Source organism: Carcharhinus amblyrhynchos, chromosome 16 (assembly GCF_965287045.1).
Source record: "Carcharhinus amblyrhynchos chromosome 16, sCarAmb.v2.hapA, whole genome shotgun sequence".
NCBI lineage: Eukaryota > Metazoa > Chordata > Chondrichthyes > Carcharhiniformes > Carcharhinidae > Carcharhinus > Carcharhinus amblyrhynchos.
The window spans coordinates 52,596,926-52,615,691 of NC_137339.1; positions in this window are offsets into that span (position 1 = coordinate 52,596,926).

An 18,766-nucleotide genomic window follows, 5' to 3' on the forward strand; every position below is an offset into this window, starting at 1 on the left:
TGTTGCTGTGCAGTAACAATAAAAATATCCCACCACGGACACCTCTTACTCTTTTCCTCCATTCATTTAGATAACATTTTAAAAGAAAAATATGTGTCACTCTTTTTTCTATTTTTGTTTCAACACTTTGTACTCATTCTTGGTGAATTTTATCTGCCAATCAGCCACCCACCTAAAGATACTATTCATCTCATTTTGTAGATCATTGTTCATCTCTTCAGACGCGTCTATTCCATCATATCTTGTTAACCATTCAGTGCGTGGTTGGAATAAAATACGTAAACATGCAGCTGCTCTTTCAACTTGTCCAGACAAATTGCTCATGACTAGACTGCAGATTACTTTATACTTTGTGGACTGATATCAGAAAATTCTTGTGTTGATTGAATGGGGTCAACCCCTGCTATGTTTAGTCATTGTCACAAGAACAATGATCACGTCACTATTCACCAAATAAATTTGTTTTTATTACTTTTCTATAATCGTGTATATATCTAGATATACAGTGCCTACTACTCTTGATTTTTCTTTATGGGGGTTCATATATATCTGGAGGCAGAGAGCTAGAGGGGGTGTGCTCACTCTAATATAATGACTACATGCATCTCCAGGATCTCTGCGTTAGAGACAATTGTTGACAATTCTGACTATGCCGGCTGACTGTTTGGAGGGGCATTGAAAAGAAAAAAAAAGGTGCAGGTGCAGAATGTGATGAGGAAAGCGTATGGTATGTTAGCCTTCATAGGAAGAGGTATAGAATATAAGAGTAGGAGTCTGATGTTGCAGTTGTATAGAACGTTGGTTAGGCCTCACTTGGAGTACTGCGTCCAGTTCTGGTCGCCGTACTACCGGAAGGATGTAGAGATCCTGGAGAGAGTGCAGAGGAGATTTACCAGGATGCTGCCTGGTATGGAAGGGCTGTCTTACGAGGAAAGATTGAACGAACTTGGGCTGTTTTCCCTTGAGAGACGTCGGCTGAGGGGGGATCTAATAGAGGTTTATAAGATTATGAAGGGGATAGATAGAGTAAATGGTGGTAAGCTTTTTCCGCTATTAGAAATGGATAGAACGAGGGGTCACGGGCTTAGGGTGAGGGGGGCTAGGTATAAGACAAATATTAGAGGGCAGTTTTTCACGCAAAGGGTAGTGGGGGTGTGGAGTGCACTGCCGAGTAAGGTGGTGGAAGCAGGCACGCTAGGGTTGTTTAAGAGTCACTTAGCCACATGAGCGGTCTACATATAGGGGGATATAGCAGGCCTTACTAAACATTGTAGGCTTGGGATTCCGTTTTTGCCTCAGGGATGTTACAGTCTTTGCCTGTTTAATAATGAATTTTTTGTCTCCACAGGCATTTAAGTCCACCTTGTTGACCAGCAAGGGGCATGCATGCGGCAGGTTGTAGTGGGCTGCTCTTGGATGTTGCTTCGGGAGTTGCCTATTGCTTCATGTCGTTAGTGTGCTTAAACTGGACCATCTCGAGGGCAACATGACAGCTCAGAGACTATCTCTGTTGCTGTGCGGACACATGGATTTGGGCCTGTGTCTGTGGGAGTTTGCGCGTTCTCCCCGTGGTTGCGTGGGTTTCCTCCGGGTGCTCCGGTTTCCTCCCACATCCCAAAGATGCGCTTTTAGGCTGATTGATTGGGTAACAAATTGTCCCTATATTGGACCTCCCTGATCCTCGCACATTAGGCATAGACTAAAATCATGAATAGGTCACTGAGACAATGGGACGGCGGCGCGGGCTCGTTGGGCCGAAGGGCCTGTTTCCCGTGCTGTGTTGTTCTTTGTTCTTTGTTCTTTGAAAGGGAAAACTCAGCTGGCTGAGAAAAGGGCCCAGAGGAAACAGAGACCAGTGGATCGTGCAACGTCCAAGCCCCCTGCTTTCCACTGCAGCAAGTGTGGCTGGCAGAGGCCGCCAGGCCAGAATGTGGCTCCTAGACGATACTAAGAAAGATTCACCACACAGTTAATCATCAAAGTACAAACCATTGCCAAACAAGGCGGAAAGCTCCCAAAGAACGTGCATCTATAACATCAACAGGATGTATTACAATTCCAATTTTCTTCCCTTACTTTGTGGTGCAATAGGGCAGTCTGTGCAGTCATTTTGCGCGGCAGTTGATGTGCCCACGTGGACTGGCCCTGTTCATGCTTGCCACCAGGTTATGTGTATATGCTGCGTCATTTTTATTTTATAATTTTGAAAATAAAGGAAAGTAACAACACGTGTGACCTCCTTGTCATCTTTTCTCGACAAGGATTAAAAAGAATTGAGCTTCTGATTTGCCTCATGAGTGGTGGTTCAGCAAAGTTTCAAGGGCTCTGAACAACAGCTGTGAGAGTACACCAACAAAAGTCAAGTCAGCGGTGCCATGGTTATGTTCAGGACTATCGGTGAATTCATGGAGAGAACGGGAGACTGGTTTGAATATGTAGAATCACTGGAACAGTTTTTCTTGGCAAATGGATTTGCAGATGATGTGAAAATGTGCCCAATTGTCCTGAATGTGGCTGGGGTGAAAACTTACAAATTACTGAGGGACATAGCACCACCATGGAAACCAGGGGACAGTTCGTTTACAGATCTAGGTGCATTCATTCAGAATCATCATAATCCTGAGCTCTCGGTGATCGTCCAGCAGGTTAAACTTCATAGTTATTCATAAGGCAGGGACAGTTTGCAAATAACTTTGTTGCTGAATTGCATCAACTCTCTGAACACTATGAGTTTGGGGCAGTGTTGGAGGACATGCTCCATGATAGATTAGGTTGTGGCATTAGCAAGGACAGAATACAGCACCATTTTCTGGGAGAAGACATACCGAACGCAAGCCACTAATGGGTCCATTCAGTGAATCTAAGCTCATTCCTCCCATGGGCTCAATGACAATACAACCCTGGACTCTCACATTATCAGCTTCCCAGTTTAATATTGTGTACAGGGCAGGAAAGGACAATGCAAGCACAGACTCATCTCCCTTTATTCAACATGTCCACCAAGACATTACTTCCTCCAGAGTCAATTTTCTTGCTTGAGACACTTTCAAGTTCTCCTGTAAATGCAAAACCAATCAAACAGTGGACGGACTGGGATCCTGTTCAATCCCAGGTGAAGAGATTCCTGAAATAGGGTTGGCCTACAGTAATAGGGGATGATGAATTGAGACCATATGAAAAATAGAAAGATGAGCTGAGTGTACGGGGCGATTGCATTCTTTTGGGTCCAGAGACTGATTGTTCCACCCCCCTGGTCATTCAGAAGTCTTGGATGAATTCATGAGGCACATCCTGAATAAAGGTCATATGTTTGATGGCCTAACATGAATCTGGACTTGGAGAAGAAGGTGAAATCTGTGTGTCAGATCTAGTAGAAGATTTGTATTAACATCCATGGGGGTAGTCTGACTGGTCTTGGACTAGACCTCATGTGGACTTTGCAGTGCCTTTCATAGTCATTGTGGAGTGGTTAGAAGTACACATCACGACATCACAACATCACAGCTCCCATTACAACAGAGAAGCAACTTGGATTACTGTATTTCCTTATCTCTGATAACAGTAAAATGTTTATTAGTGACTTGTTCCAGAATTTCATGCAGACAAATGGGAAACACTATGTATAGACAGGTCCTTTTCATCCAGCTTCAAATGGTTTAGCAGAGCAAGCTGTACAAACACTGAAGGACTGAAAAGGATGGCATAGAGTCATAGAGGTTTACAGCATGGAAACAGGCTCTTTGGCCCAACTTGTCCATGCTGCCCTTTTTATTAAAACCCCTAAGCTAATCCCAATTGCCTGCATTTGGTCCATAATCCCTCTATACCCATTTTATCCATGTAACTGTCTAAATGCTTTTTAAAAGACAAAATTGTACCCGCCTCTTCTACTACCTCTGGCAGCTTGTTCCAGACTCTCACCACCCTGTGTGTGAAAAAATTGCCCCTCTGGGTCCTTTTGTATCTCTCCCCTCTCACCTTGTGGCATGTAGAACCCTGGGAACCAATACAGGTTCTTGTTTCTGTATTGCATCGTGTTAAAAACAGCAACAGGACTCTCACAGCTGAAATGCTGATGGGCAGGAAGCCAAAGTTTCACCTGGATCAGCTGTCTCCAGAGGGTGGGAAAGAGACACGAAAAGCAGGAGAAATGTGATTACCATGCTAAGGAGAGGCTTTCAATCCAAATGGCTGTGTCTATGTAAGGAATTTTGGCAGTAATCACTGCTGGCTGTCTGGAGTCATTCTCAACCACAATGGTCCAGTATCTTTAGTGGTGAAACAGATTGGTGACAGAGTCATCCGCAGACAGTAGGATCACATCCGCCTGCAACAAAATTCTGACAGAACCAGGGTTCCAGACCACTCGCAGAAGGAAATGTTGCTGTGGAAACCCAACAGGAAGTGGTCCCTGATGTACAGAGGCATCCAGTGGTCTCTGATCCAGGCGAGGATGAGGGATATCCATTCACAGACACCTGACCCATTCCTGTGTCCACAAGACCTGCTACACTGGGACCAGCCTCACCAGAGTCTATGGAGTCACTAGTTGTTCTGTTAGGTCACAGTGTAGTCACAAAACTCCATGAAAAAGTATTTAAGACATGAGCTTCATTATGTGTTAATGTTTAATTTGAAATTTTGGTCGTTTCCATTGGTTATCAGTAGCACAGGTTTTAAAGCTCTGATAAAAGTCATCCAGACTCGAAACACTAGCTCTGTTCTCTCTCTGCAGATACTGTCAGGCTTGCTGAGATTTTCAGGCATTTTCTGTTTTTGTTTCAGATTCCAGCATCTGCAGTAATTTGCTTTTATCTCAGGTTTTAGAGTGCCGTTACTTACCTTTTCTTTCTTTCAGAGGAATTTAAATTAAGGGGGGATAAGTGTTATAGTGTGTACATGAAGCAATTTTATCTTGAATATTGTAATAACTAGAGGCAACTTGATGTGGCAAACAATGAACTAAAGGGTTTGTTGATAAGAAGGACAATATACACAAAGGGTGTAACAGCACAGTTAATACATGTCTACTCCTAACAACTCCCTGACTCCAACTGAAACCCTCCAGCCTCAGGAAAGCTCGCTTTCGCATCTGATTGGCTCAGGTTAGTGGCTTTTGTTTCATCGGCTCAGGCCTGGTCACATGGCATGCAAAGAACGCCCCGTAAAAGGGACACACTACCACAAATATGTATACCGAAATCATCAGTAAGTGTAGTGACATCATTGGTAAGGCTATTGGTGTGGCTGATGAGTAGCTTTGCGGGCTGACCCTGTTCATCAATGCCACCATATTATGTGTATATGCTACACCATTTTTATTTTATAGTTTTGAAAATAAAAGGGATCAAGTATTACAACTGGTGCAATCTCCTTGTCAAGTTGCCACAGGTAGTAATTCCCAGAGTACATCGCTAGTCTGTCACCAGGAATTTATAACTTGAGGGACATCACTCCATATCAAGTGTGGCTAGGAGTCAGTCTCTCTCTCTCTCACTGCCAGCCATTGGCATGTTTCAAAGAATTTACAATTGACACTCAACCTGTTTGACCACATTTTGAGCACATCTTCCTTGGTCACCTTCCCATCAAGACCTGGTGTGAGACTTGAACCTGGAGTATCTGGCTCAGAGGCACAGATGCTACCCACTGTGCCATACAACCTCCATATAGGATATATTGGTCCCTACTGTATCCACAGCAAAGGCTATTCCCACTGATGTACTTATGTTTGGCTGCCCATTGGAAAAAACAAGATTTAATTATCTTATACGCAGCTAGATGATCTCATTCAAATGCAGCCTCCAGCTGAAACAAGGTTCGAGGGCAGGGGTTAAAGGTCTGAGGTGCATTTCTGGTTCATTTCCCATTTGCAACCATTATTAAGTCATTGCTTTTACATAACACTCATCTGATGTTAACGGCAACATTTACAGCAATTTATGAATCCAGACATGAGTTGGATGGAGAATGACAGTGCAGACAATTCCAATTGCAGTGTAATTACAATGTGACAAGTTTACAAAAGCCATGTCCATTGTAAATGTTGACACAGAAATTTGTAATAGGAAAATGACCACAAAGATTGAAAGAACTTGACAGCAAGATTTGTCACAGAGAATGCATGGAGGCATTGATTTTTAAATATATTGTAAACATACAACATATACAATTCAATGTTGTTTATAATAGTTTTGCCATTCAGTCTTATATTCACAGCATATACGCTTCATCAATGTATCTGTATAACATAATATTCAATGCTATTATACTGGATGTGATTTTCAGTGATATACAAGTATATAGGTGGTAGTCAATGTTAAATGTGAAGTTCTTCAAAGTTTATTTATTAGTGTCACAAGTAGGCTTACATTAACACTGCAAAGAAGTTACTGTGAAAATCCCCTTGTCACTCCAGCACCTGTTTGGATACACTGAGGGAGAATTTCGCATGGCCAATGCACCTAACAAGTACATCTTTTGGATTGTGGGAGGAAACAGGAGCATCCGGAGGAAATTCACACAGACATAGGGAGAACATGCAGACTCTACACAGACAGTGACCCGAGCTGGGAATTGGACCCAAGTCCCTGGCGCTGTGAGACAGCAGTGGTAACTATGCCACTATTTGACACTATCTATGGAGTGTGCCATATTTAATATTTGAAATAGGCCTGAATTCTGCGACTTCATCCTTGGCTTGGATTATCTAGTCGCACCGCGATGAATGAATATTTGGCTGAGTGCCAAATTCTCATTTCTCACTGGTCGCAGTAAGTTAGTAACCAAGTTTCTAACTTGGTGCGCAAGGCCAGAGAATTCCGGCCATGATGTGTGATTATACAGTATTATATATCAGGTGTGATACTTACTGTTTTTTATATAATTTATCATATTCAGTGTTATTTGGAAATGGCGATGAGGTAGCCTTATTGTTTCAATATACTACTAAATTATAATCAAATTCAAGGTTCGATTTGAAAAGGGGCATCATCACATGGTCATTAAGATTTTAGATTTTTGTCTAATATTGCTGATAAAACGTATTGTCGAAGCTTTGTGTCTTGAACCCATCAGATCAAATGCAAGAATATCAATGTCATGGGAAAAAATGGGTGCAATTCTCCAAAATAATTTTTATATGTGATGCCAGCAGGAAACATATTTGATTCCCGTTATGTGGGTCAGTGCGATTCCAATTGCAACTTTTTAGAGGTGGGTGATTTGCACCATGAAAAAGATAATTGATGATGGAAGGACTGTAGTTTATATGGCTTTTAGTAAGGCATTTGACAGGGCCCAACATGGCAGATTGGTACAAAAACTAAAATCATATGAGATTCGAGGTGGGCTGCCTAGATGGTTACAGGATTGGCTTGGTCATAGAATAAGATTTTAAGATTTGATTAAAGACTCACATTCCAACCATTATTTTGTAAATTGAGTTTGTGTCTTTATATGCCCTGTCTGTGAACAGAACTCCCACTTACCTGATGAAGGGGCAGTGCTCCAAAAGCAAGTGGCTTGTGCTCCCAAATAAACCTGTTGGACTTTAACCTGGTGTGATGAGACTTCTTATTGTGTTTACCCCAGTCCAACGCCAGCATTTCCACATCTTGTTAATAGAAGACAGAGAGTAGCGGTGGAAGAGTGTTTTTCAGAATGGAGATTCGTAGCTAGTGGTGTTCTGCAGTGATCAGTTCTTTAATTTGTAGTATATATACATGATCTGGAGGAAAATATGGGTTGTCTGATTAGTAAGTTTGCAGATAACATGAAGACTGGTGGGGTTGCTGATAGTGCCGGGGATTGTCAAAGGATACAACAGAATATAGAAAAATTGGAGACTTAGGCATAGAAATGGCCAATGGAGTTAATCTGGACAAATGCGAGATGATTCATTTTGGAGGATCAAATTGAGGTCCAAATTATACTGTCAATGGCAGAACCCTTAGAAACATTAACACACACAGGGATCTGGATGCACTGGTCCACAGTTCCCTAAAAGTGGTAACACAGGTGGCCAAGGTGATTAAGAATGCTTGTCTTCATTGACTGGAGCACTGGGTATAAGAATTGGCAAATCATGTTGCAACTATATAAAACCTTGGATAGGCTGCATTTGGAGTGTTGCATGCAGTTCTGGTTGCCACACTACCAGAAAAACATGGAAGCTTTGGAGAGAGTGCAAAGAAGGTTTACCAGGGTGTTGTCAGGTCTCAAGGGTTTGGCTATGAGGCAAGGTTGAATAAACTAGGATTGTTTTCACTAGAGAGACGGAGGCTGAGGAGAGACCTGATAGAGGTCTACAAAATTATGAGAGGCATAGACAGGGTGAATAGTCAAAGGCTTTTTCCAGAGGTGGAAATGTCAATTACAAGAGGGCACCTTACAAAGTGAGAGGGGGAAAGTTTAAGAGAGATGTACAGGAGAAATTTTTCACGCAAAGAGTGCCTGGAATGTGCTGCCAGAGGAGATGATGGAAGCAGGCACGTTAGCAACAATGAAGAAGCATCTGGATAGGAACTTGAATAGGGAGGATGAATAGGATGAACTGAGTAAGGGCAGAAGGTTCTTTTTAGTTTAGGTAGGGCGTCATGATCTGCATGGGCTGGAAGGGCTGAAGGACATTTTCCTGAGCTGTACCTTTTTTTGTTTGTTCTTTCAGAGAGATATGTGGGACCGATGGACATGGTCAAGGCCAGCTCCTCAGAGAATGAGATCCCATTTTTAAAGGGCACCCTGATCTCAGAATATCATTATCCAATCCACTCCACTCACTGCTACAGACCACACCCCCCACAATTGCCAGCTTCAGGCCCCCCTCAATTGCCAGTACCAACCCCTCCTCCTCCCACAAATCTGCTGTGGGGTCACCAAAGGTTCCTTCCTCAAGCCCCCCCCCCCCCTTCAGGCTACCCTTCAGTTTTCACCTCTTGGCAGTGCCAACCTGGCACATTGGCAGTACCAGAGTGGTACCACCAGGGGCAGCACCAGGATGAAGAGCCGTGACCCTGATCATCTGGAGGCTACAGTGGCCTCTGAGCTCCCAGCATGGAGACCAGTGGTGATTCCTGTTGGCTTCCCGTTGCACTGGCAAGAAACGGAATCCTGGGAGCTGGGTGAATCCAACTTAAAACAGAACCTGAATATTTAAATGAAGATTTAATCACTAGGCATGAACCAGATTACATTGCTGGCCAGTGCAAACCACATTATGCCCCTCTCGTGAGTCTCAGGCCATATCAGAATTTGGGCCTGCATGAGTGGGGCCAGAAAATTGCCTCCTGCATAAGAAGAGGATGCTGATTGGAAAGCAAATGGACTTGGATTGTTGGAAGCATTGCAATGGAGAATGCACCAATTAATGGTAACTGGCTGCAATATTCTAGATTTTGAAAAGGTAAATTGAAACACGGACTGACCACAGGCTACAAAGAGACATTGATAGGATGCAGAGCTGGGCCGAAAAGTGGCAGATGGAGTTTAACCCTGATAAGTGCGAGGTGATTCATTTTGGTAGGACAAGCTTGAATGCAGATTACAGGGTCAAAGGCAGGGTTTTGAGGAATCTAAGGAACAGAGAGATCTTGGGGTTCATATCCACAGATCTCTGAAGGTTGCCACTCAAGTGGATAGAGCCGTGAAGAAGGCTTATAGTGTGTTAGCGTTTATTAACAGAGGTTTTGAGTTTAAGAGCTGTGGGGTTATGCTGCAAATATACTGGATGTTGGTGAGACCACATTTGGAATATTGTGTTCAGTTCTGGTCACCTCACTATAAGAAGGATGTGGAAGGTTTGGAAAGAGTGCAGAGGAGATTTAGCAGGATGCTGCCTGGTTTGGAGGGAAGGTCTTATGAGGAAAGGTTGAGGGAGCTGGGGCTTTTCTCTTTGGAGCGGAGGAGGACGAGAGGTGACTTAATAGAGGTTTATAAGATGATGAGAGGGATAGATAGAGTGGACATGCAGAGATGTACATCCTTGGTTGGATGTAGCTGTTACTAGGGGGCATAACTATAAGGTTCATGGTGGGAGATATAGGAGGGATGTCCACGGTAGATTCTTCACTCAGAGAGTGGTTGGGGTGTGGAATAGACTGCCTGCTGTGATAGTGGAGTTGGACACTTTAGGAACTTTCAAGTGTTTATTAGATAGGCACATGGAGCACACCAGAATTATAGGGAGTGGGATAGCTTGATCTTGGGATTGGACATAGCTCGACACAACATTGAGGGCCAAAGGGCCTGTACTGTGCTGGAATGTTCTATGTTTCTATGTTTCTCTCATCAAAACATGTGATCAGGTCTTAAAGCAATCATGTGCCTATTTAAATATATAACAGAGGGGAAGTTGCCATTGGTTGTGGGGTTCCATATATCTGCTGTTCTTGTCCTTCTAGGTGGTAGAGGTCACAGTTTTGAAAAGGTACGTTGATGGTGTCTTGGTGAGCTGCTGCACTGCACCTTGTAGATGGTACATACTGCTACATTGGTGCTGGAGGTAACGAATGTTGAAGATGATGGAAGGGGTGCCAATTAATCAAGCGGCTGTTTTGTCCTGGATGATGTTAAGCTTCTTGAGTGTTAGATTAGAATGAATTAGAATCCCTACAGTGCAGAAGGTGGCCATTCAGCCCATCAATTCTGCACCAAACACAATCCCACCCAGACCCTATTTCTGTAACCCCTCATATTTACCCTGCTAATCCCCCTGAACTAGGACCAATTAACCTAACCCGCACATCTTTGGACTGTGGGAGGAAATGGCGCACCCAGATGAAACCCACATAGACATGGGGAGAATGTGCAAACGCCACACAGAGAGTGACCCGAGGCTGGAATCGAACCTGGGTTCCTGGCGCTGTGAGACAGCAGTGCTAACCACTGTGCAACCATGCTGCCCCCACCACTGTACCATTGTGCCACCCTGTGTTGTCAGAACTGAACTCATCCAGGTAAATAAATAGTATTCCATCAGTGTAAGTATAGTGATAATGTCGCTGGATTAGTAATCCAGAGGCCCAAGCTAATGATCTGGGGACATGGGTTCATATCCCATTGAGGAAACTGATAGATTTTAAATTCAATTAACAAATCTGGAATTGAAAATCTAGCCTTTGTTATGGTGACCATGAAACAATTACTGATCATTTTCAAAACCCACAGTGCTTTAGGGAGTTCCTTCCCTGGTTAGAGAGGGAAATCTGCCATCCTTACCTGGTCTGACATACATGTGACTCCCAGACCCAAAGCAAAGTTCTTGATGCCCTCTGAAATGGCCTAGCAAGACACTTAGTTCAAAGGTAATTAGGGATAGGCAACAAATGCCGGCCTTTCCAGGAATGACCACATCCCATGAAAGAATAAAAAAACAAAATTCCCAGCCTCTGACCTGCTTTTGTAGCCACAGAATGTATATGGCTAATCCAGTTCAGAATCTGGGCAATGGTGACCCAGGATGTTGATTGTGGGGGATTCAGTGATGATAATGTTATTGAATCTCAGAGGTGATGGTTAGATTCTGTCTTGTTGGAGGTGGTCATTGCCTGGCAATTCTGTAGCACGAATGCTACTGCCGCTCATCAGTCCAAGACTGGATATTGTCCAGGTCTTGCTGCATTTGGACATTTTAATAAATCAAGGACGACTCACTGAGCTTAAGAACAAAAGGCTTTAATACCAATTAACTGTTTATACAAATAAAGTCATACAGAATAATTATGCAACTGTACACTCCTTCTCCTTGTCTTCAAGTGCGGATCCTTCCCAACCCGTGAAATGCACCCTTGCATTCAATTGGTTCAGCTTCCAGCCTGGACACACCAAAGGATCCGGCCTGACCACAGGACTCTCAGGGAATGTTCCCTTAAAGGGCCCACGCTACCAAGGACATGGACCGCTTCAGTATCTAAGGAGTGGAAAATGCTGCTGAACATTGTGCAGTCATCAGTAAACATCACCATTTCTGACCTTGTGATGGTGGGAAGGTCATTGGTGAAGCATCTGAAGCTAGCTGGACACTACCCTGAGGAACTCCTTCAGTGATGTCATTTTATTGCGGACATCAAGGTTGAAAAATAAAACTGCTTGCCAATAGCAAGGTGCCCATTGCTGCTATGATAGAATGTGAGAGCAGTACTCCCTGCTGCACAGTCTGAGTAATTACTATCACCATTGCACATCCTGATGAATTATTATGAGAGTTGATGAGCTGTATCTGAGCCAGAAAAATGCTCCTAAAACAAACCATACCATTCAGCCCTTGTTGCTGATACAAAGAAGCAGAGAGGTAAAGAAGCTGCTGGCTCATTGAGACAGGAGAGTTCTGGTTATTGAGTGCTGTAATCCATGATTTGCGTGTCAGGAAGTAATGGCCAGCCAAGCATGATTACAGACTGCAATTAACGGTCCTTTGTAAAAGCAGTGAGGTCAGATGTCTGTCTGAAGAGCTGGGAATGCTGCCTGCTTGCACTGTTACAATATGCTGTCAGCACACATTCAAACACTGAATTCACATTGCTTCATTTGCCTTCATTTGTGCTTGCTTTGCAAAGCTGAATTGCAACATAAACAACACTTCTGCAATCTCAGGCACCCCAAAAAGAAAGAGCTTACATTTATAAAGAGCCTTTCCCAACCTCAGGACTACTTAAAGCACTATTCAGCCATCAACTCGTAAAATCTACAGTACAGAAGGAGGTCATTCAGCCCTGAGTCTGCACCGACCACAATCCCACCCAGGCTCTGTTCCTGTAATTCCACGTATTTACCCTGCTAATCCTCCTGACACTAGGGTCAATTTAGCATGACTAATCAACCTAACCCCCACATTTTTGGACTGTGGGAGGAAGCCGGAGCACCCGGAGGAAACCCACGCAGACACAGGGAGAATGTGCAAACTCCACACAGATAGTGACCCAAGGCCAGAATTGAACCCAGGTCCTTGGCGATGTGAAGCAGCGGTGTCAATCACTGTGTCACCCAAAAGAAAGGTTTTGCATTGGCTGGGACTCGAACTAAGGCCTCCCACATGGCAGGTGAGAATTCTACCACTGAACCATCAATGAACACAAGTACTCAGAATCTTTATTGTAAAGTAGGAAACATGACTGCCAGTTGATAGACAGCAAGGCCTCATGAACAGCAAATGGTAAATGACCATATTGGTCAGAACATTGAATACAGGAGTGGGACGTCTCGTTGAAGTTGGTCAAGGCCACTCTTGGAATACTGTGTACAATTCTGGTCACCATATAATAGAAAAGATATTATTAAACTAGAAAATGTGCAGAAGAAATTTACTAGGATGGCTTGAGTTATAGGGAGAGGCTGGATAGACTAGGACTTTTTTCCCTGGAGCGTAGGAGGCTGAGGGGTGATCCTATAGAGGTCCATAAAATAATGAGGGGCATAGATCAGTTAGATAGTTAATATCTTTTCCCAAAGGTAGGGGAGTCTAAAACTAGAGGGCATAGGTTTAAGATGAAGGGGGGAGAGATACAAAAGTGTCCAGAGGGGCAATTTTTTCACATAGAAGGTGGTGAGTGTCTGGAACAAGCTGCTAGAGGTAATAGGTAATAGGTGGGTACAATTTTGTCTTTTAAAAAGCGTTTAGACAGTTACATGGGTATGATGGATACAGAGGGATATGGGCCAAATGCGGGCAATTGGGACTAACTTAATGGTTAAAAGCTGAGTGGCATGGACAAGTTGGGCCAAAGGGCCTGTTTCCATGCTGTAAACCTCTATGACTGTATAACCAGATAATCTGCACATGATGTTGGTTGAGGTTGGCGATATCCCTGGGATAGTCTCCTCTGCTCTCTTTCAAAATAAAGCTATGGGATCTAGTAGGTGGCAGGTAAATGTGGCCTCAGTTTAATGTCTTATCCAAAAGCTGGCACCTCTAATCGTACAGCACTCCCTCAGCACTGCCCTAAATTGGCGAATGCAATTGAACCCACAATCTTCTGTCTCAGAAGTGAGGCTGCTACAGCTGCTACAGCAAACCACAGCAGACACCTGGAAATATGTAGCTGGACTAATAGAGGCTCATTCAGGTATGTTGATATGGAGGGAGTGGCTCCAGGACAATCAAGGTCAGTATGAGACTGTGATGTGACCACATGCTGAAGAAATCGCTGGGGTCTTTTAAAAGACTTCTGGATGAGGACATGGGATTTAATGGGATTGGGAGTTACAGATAGTTCTATGGCCTGGTAGGTATGGATATGATCAGCGCAACTTGTGGGCCGAAGGTCCTGTTTGTGCTGTAGTGTTCTATGTTCTATGTTAAACCCCACTTTACCATCTTCAGATCCATTTCGGATCCGCGCTGCTACCAACCTGCAGAATAAAAATCCAAAGCGGATTCCTATTCTGCAGGAGAACCTCTGAAGCCCATCCTCCTTGAACACCCTTTGCAGACCCCCCACTAACTACCCCAGCTGACCCCCCCCCCCGCCATCGTAACCCCCCCCCGCCCCCGGGAGGCAGGCCCCCCCCCCATCCCCCAGGCAATCAAACCCACCCACGAGGCAGGGCCCCCCCACCACCCCCCCAGCGGACCACCCCCCCCCCACCAACAGTCAGACCGCCCCCGGGAGGCAGGCCCCCTCTCGGCAGAGCACACTCCCCCAACCTACCTTGATTGCTGCTCTTCCTCCACCATCCTTCTGACCTGCACTCGTTGATGTGGAGATGCCAGCGTTGGACTGGGGTAAACACAGTAAGAAATCTCACAATATCAGGTTAAAATCCTGTAGGAGGTGCAGGTTAAAGCACTCATTGGACATCCTGCCGCACCTTCCTGGCCTTCCGCTAGCGTCTGGTGGAGGACGGGGGCAGGCTCAGATGGATCTCTGGTTGGTGGTAAGGGGGAGGGGTGGCGATTCTCCCGTCCATCCTTGGATGGACAGGCTCAGACGGATCTCTGGTTTGGAGGGGGGGAGTTTGGAGGATGGGGGGAAGGACTTATGCAACAATCTACCATGTGGTATCTTGTCAAAGGCCTTGCTAAAGATCATTTAGACAATATCAACTGCACTGCCCTCATCTACCTTCTTGATTACTCTTTCAAAAATCTCAGTCAAATTTGTAAGACGTGATTTTCCATTCACAAAGCCATGCTGACTGTCCCTAATCAGTCCTTGCCTCTCTAAATGGCTGTAGATCCTGTCTCTCAGAATATCTTCTAACAACTTACTGACTACAAATGTGAGGCTCACTGGCCTGTAGTTTCCAGGCTGTTCCCTGAAATCCTTCTTAAACAAAGGCAAACAAAGATGTGGGGGTTCAAGAAGGCCCACCATCACCTTCTCAATGGGCAACTAGAAATTGATGATAAATAATGGCCTTTTTAGTGAGGCACACATAGCAAGAATTAATATTTTTAAAGGTGTTCTGTAATGTGATATATTAATCTGTCATGTGACAGTAATGGGACTAATGAATATTCTGAGAAGTGACTTTGTGGCGTGGGATTATTCAATTCTGCTTCATGTGGTAATTTGTTGTTTTCCATTATCAAAATTGCCTCCACAAACAAAGAACAATCGATCCCTAATTATCATAGATACTGATAATTATATTAAAAAAAATTCACAAGCACACCAACATGTAATGAGGCCATTTGTTCATTGTGATATGGAAAGAGGAACAGCAGAAAGGCAAGCCAAAAGTGTGATATCTTTTTGCGGAACAGCTTGTTAAGTGTAAAATGCTTATGTCACATCAGTTCATGGAAGGTATAATTTCTTCTGTAAATCAGGTGGTTGGGGAAAGGTAAGATAATCATGAAACATGACTGGCATCAGCAGAATAAGGCCTGGACAATGTCAACTCTCTGACTCAATTACACACTATATGAAACAATTCAGAGCAGCAGTCGGCTGATGAGCAGGAATGGAAGTTCAGCCAACCACAGGACGTTGGCCAGGAAGGCTGGAAAATCCATGGGCAAGAAGATAAATCATTGGTAATCAATCCCATGACAAAGAAATGGGGAGAGCCCAGAGCACCAATGTTCATCCTGATTCTCTTAGTAAAATAAATAAATGTTCATTTGGTTCTTGCTGTCTCCTCCTGCTGGAAAAATACCAGGGCCTACTCAAGAGTTAGAACTGCTAGTGGGTCCATTTACATTGTCTGACTCTGTTTGACATATTTAAAGAAGGATTCTGCCAGCTTCAGATCGACACCTTTGGCACTTTTTGGAAGAGCAAAACAGGGTGCTAAATTGGCTGCTTGGGACATTTGATGCCTAGCTATCAGGTTTCTGCGAGGAAGATAGAATTAAAGTTTCTCTTTCCTGGAGAGTTAACTCTCTGGCCTGGATTTTCACTAAGTCAAGATGACTCGTGACACCATTGCCTTTAAGAATGGTGGCCAAGACCCGATTCTGGGATTCCCTACCCCGTTCTCAAGATTTCCTATTTTCAGGAATGCCTTCTCAGGTTGTGGGCTGGTTTGGTTCAAAAAACCCACATCCCACATTCTACCTAGCCAGCTGCATTATGAGGATAGGCATGTTCTACTAGGCTGCAATTTTCACCAACTTTGGTCAGGTTTTTAGAGGGTATGATTCACAATCCCTCACAGATGTTGTGAAGCCTCGTCTACTTAAGGGAATTTTTAGAAAGTTAAGTTCAAAAGGTACTCGCTATTCCCCCCTTCTGCCAAGGTATTGCCCCCCCAAGCTCCGTACAGCCGCTCATGGTTCTCCATACCAAACTACAACACTTCAATGTCCATTCACCCATTCAACACTGTACAGAATCAATGAACCTACAGAATGTCAGAATGTCAGTGACATCAGGATGTCACTCAGTGACTTCAGGCTGGCACGGAGACACAGTGGTTAGCACTGCTGCCTCACAGCGCCAAAGACCCAGGTTCAATTCTGGCCCAGGGTCACTGTATGTGTGGGACTTTGCACATTCTCTCCGTGTCTGTGTGGGCTTCCTCTGGGTGCTCTGGTTTCTTTCCACAGTCCAAAGATGTGCTGGTTAGGTTGATTGGCTGTGCTAAATTTTACTCTAATGCCTGTGGAATTAGCAGGGTAAATATGAGGGGTTACAGGAATAGGACCTGGGTGGGATTGTGTTCAGTGCAGACTTGTTGGACTGAATGGCCATCTTCTGCACTCTAGGGATTCTATTCTATTCTATTCTAACACTCAAAAAGCTTAACATCATTCAGGACGAAGCTGCCGTTTGATTAATTGGCACCCCTTCCACCATCTTCAACATTCGTTACCTTCATCACCAATGTAGCAGTATGTACCAAAATGGACCGAATAGCCTCCTTCTGCACTATAGGGTTCCACGATTCTATGAGTGTGTAAACAAGCTTAAAAAAAAGTCATTCTTTGATAGCATTGATATCTGAAACTGCAGGCATTTCCCCTGAGGTTCAGCTGTTTCAAAAGGCTAATAGATTTCTGAGCTCTCAGCCAAGCATCATTCTATATATTTGGCTGAGAGCCCAGACATCCATTAGAGTACTAAAGCATCTGAGCCTCAGAGAAAATGTTGCTTGATTGACAGCTCTGACTCTCTGGTTTCTGCTGTCAATTTCACAATGTTTATTTATATGAGATTAAAAGGTTTTGAATGATCGCAGTTTGAGCTCCTGAAATTCTAAAGGCCCTGAATGCTTGGCACTTTTACTGTGCTGTAGTTAAAGAGTCTATTTTGAGAAAGTGGAAGATGCCTATTTTTCTTAAAGTTTCTTTTACATTTTCTACTGTGAGTGTAGCGTTCATTGGTTCTATACAGCATAGAGTGAGTGAATGGACACAGGAGTGCCATAAATTAGCAGAAGGTCATGAAGACACATAGGGGACATAGATTGGTATAGGGAGCCATGATGGACCTTAGGGGATGAATGGGGCACAGTGGAGTGTGCGGAGAGTGAGAGAATCATATAATCACAGAATCAAACAATCCTTACAGTGCAGAAGCATACATCGACAACAATCCCACTCTGGCCCTATCCCTGTAACCTCACATATTTACCCTGCTAATCTCCTTGACACTAATGGGCAATTTAGCATGGTTAATCCACCTAGAGGTTGTGAGAGGTGAGAGCTGGAAGACTTTCATTGTGTTATTCGAACTGAGACAACATCTCACAACACTGGGGGATGGGGTGGTGGTGCAGTGGGAGGTGCTTTAAATAGACCCATTCAGAGGAGGGGCAGAATTTATTGAGCTTTCACAAAATGGGAGCTTACAGAGATTTCCTCATGCCAGAGGTCACCTGACCACAGCAAACTGTTGCTTTTCAAAATCCAATCAGTGTTGGCTGACCAATCGCTGGATCAGAGGGAGAAGTCAGGTGATGAAACATCCAGCAATACATTTAATACAGTTGGCAACCTAACTCCCAGCTCCCATTTTAACCCCCTCAATATCTCCTCCTCAGGCACCCATTAATTTAGTCCATCTGCAGTAAACCCCAATCTTCCCACCCACATCTGCCTATCTTTTAACCACAGTAAAGGCTCCCCAATTCTCTGAGCACCCTGCTGCATCGGACTTCTAATCCTCCAAATATCTCCAACGCTCCTGACTGCTCACAGATTCCAGTTACCCCAGATTTTTTACACCCCCATGTGCAGAAACTGCCTTGAATCTAATCTCTCAATCTGCACTGATTGAGCTCTAAAAGCTTAAAATCCTCTCAAAGTTCAGATTGCAAAGTCAGTGAGTGTCCGCACACTTGCAAAAGTGTCCTATTTGAAACAAAATCAGGTAATCCAATT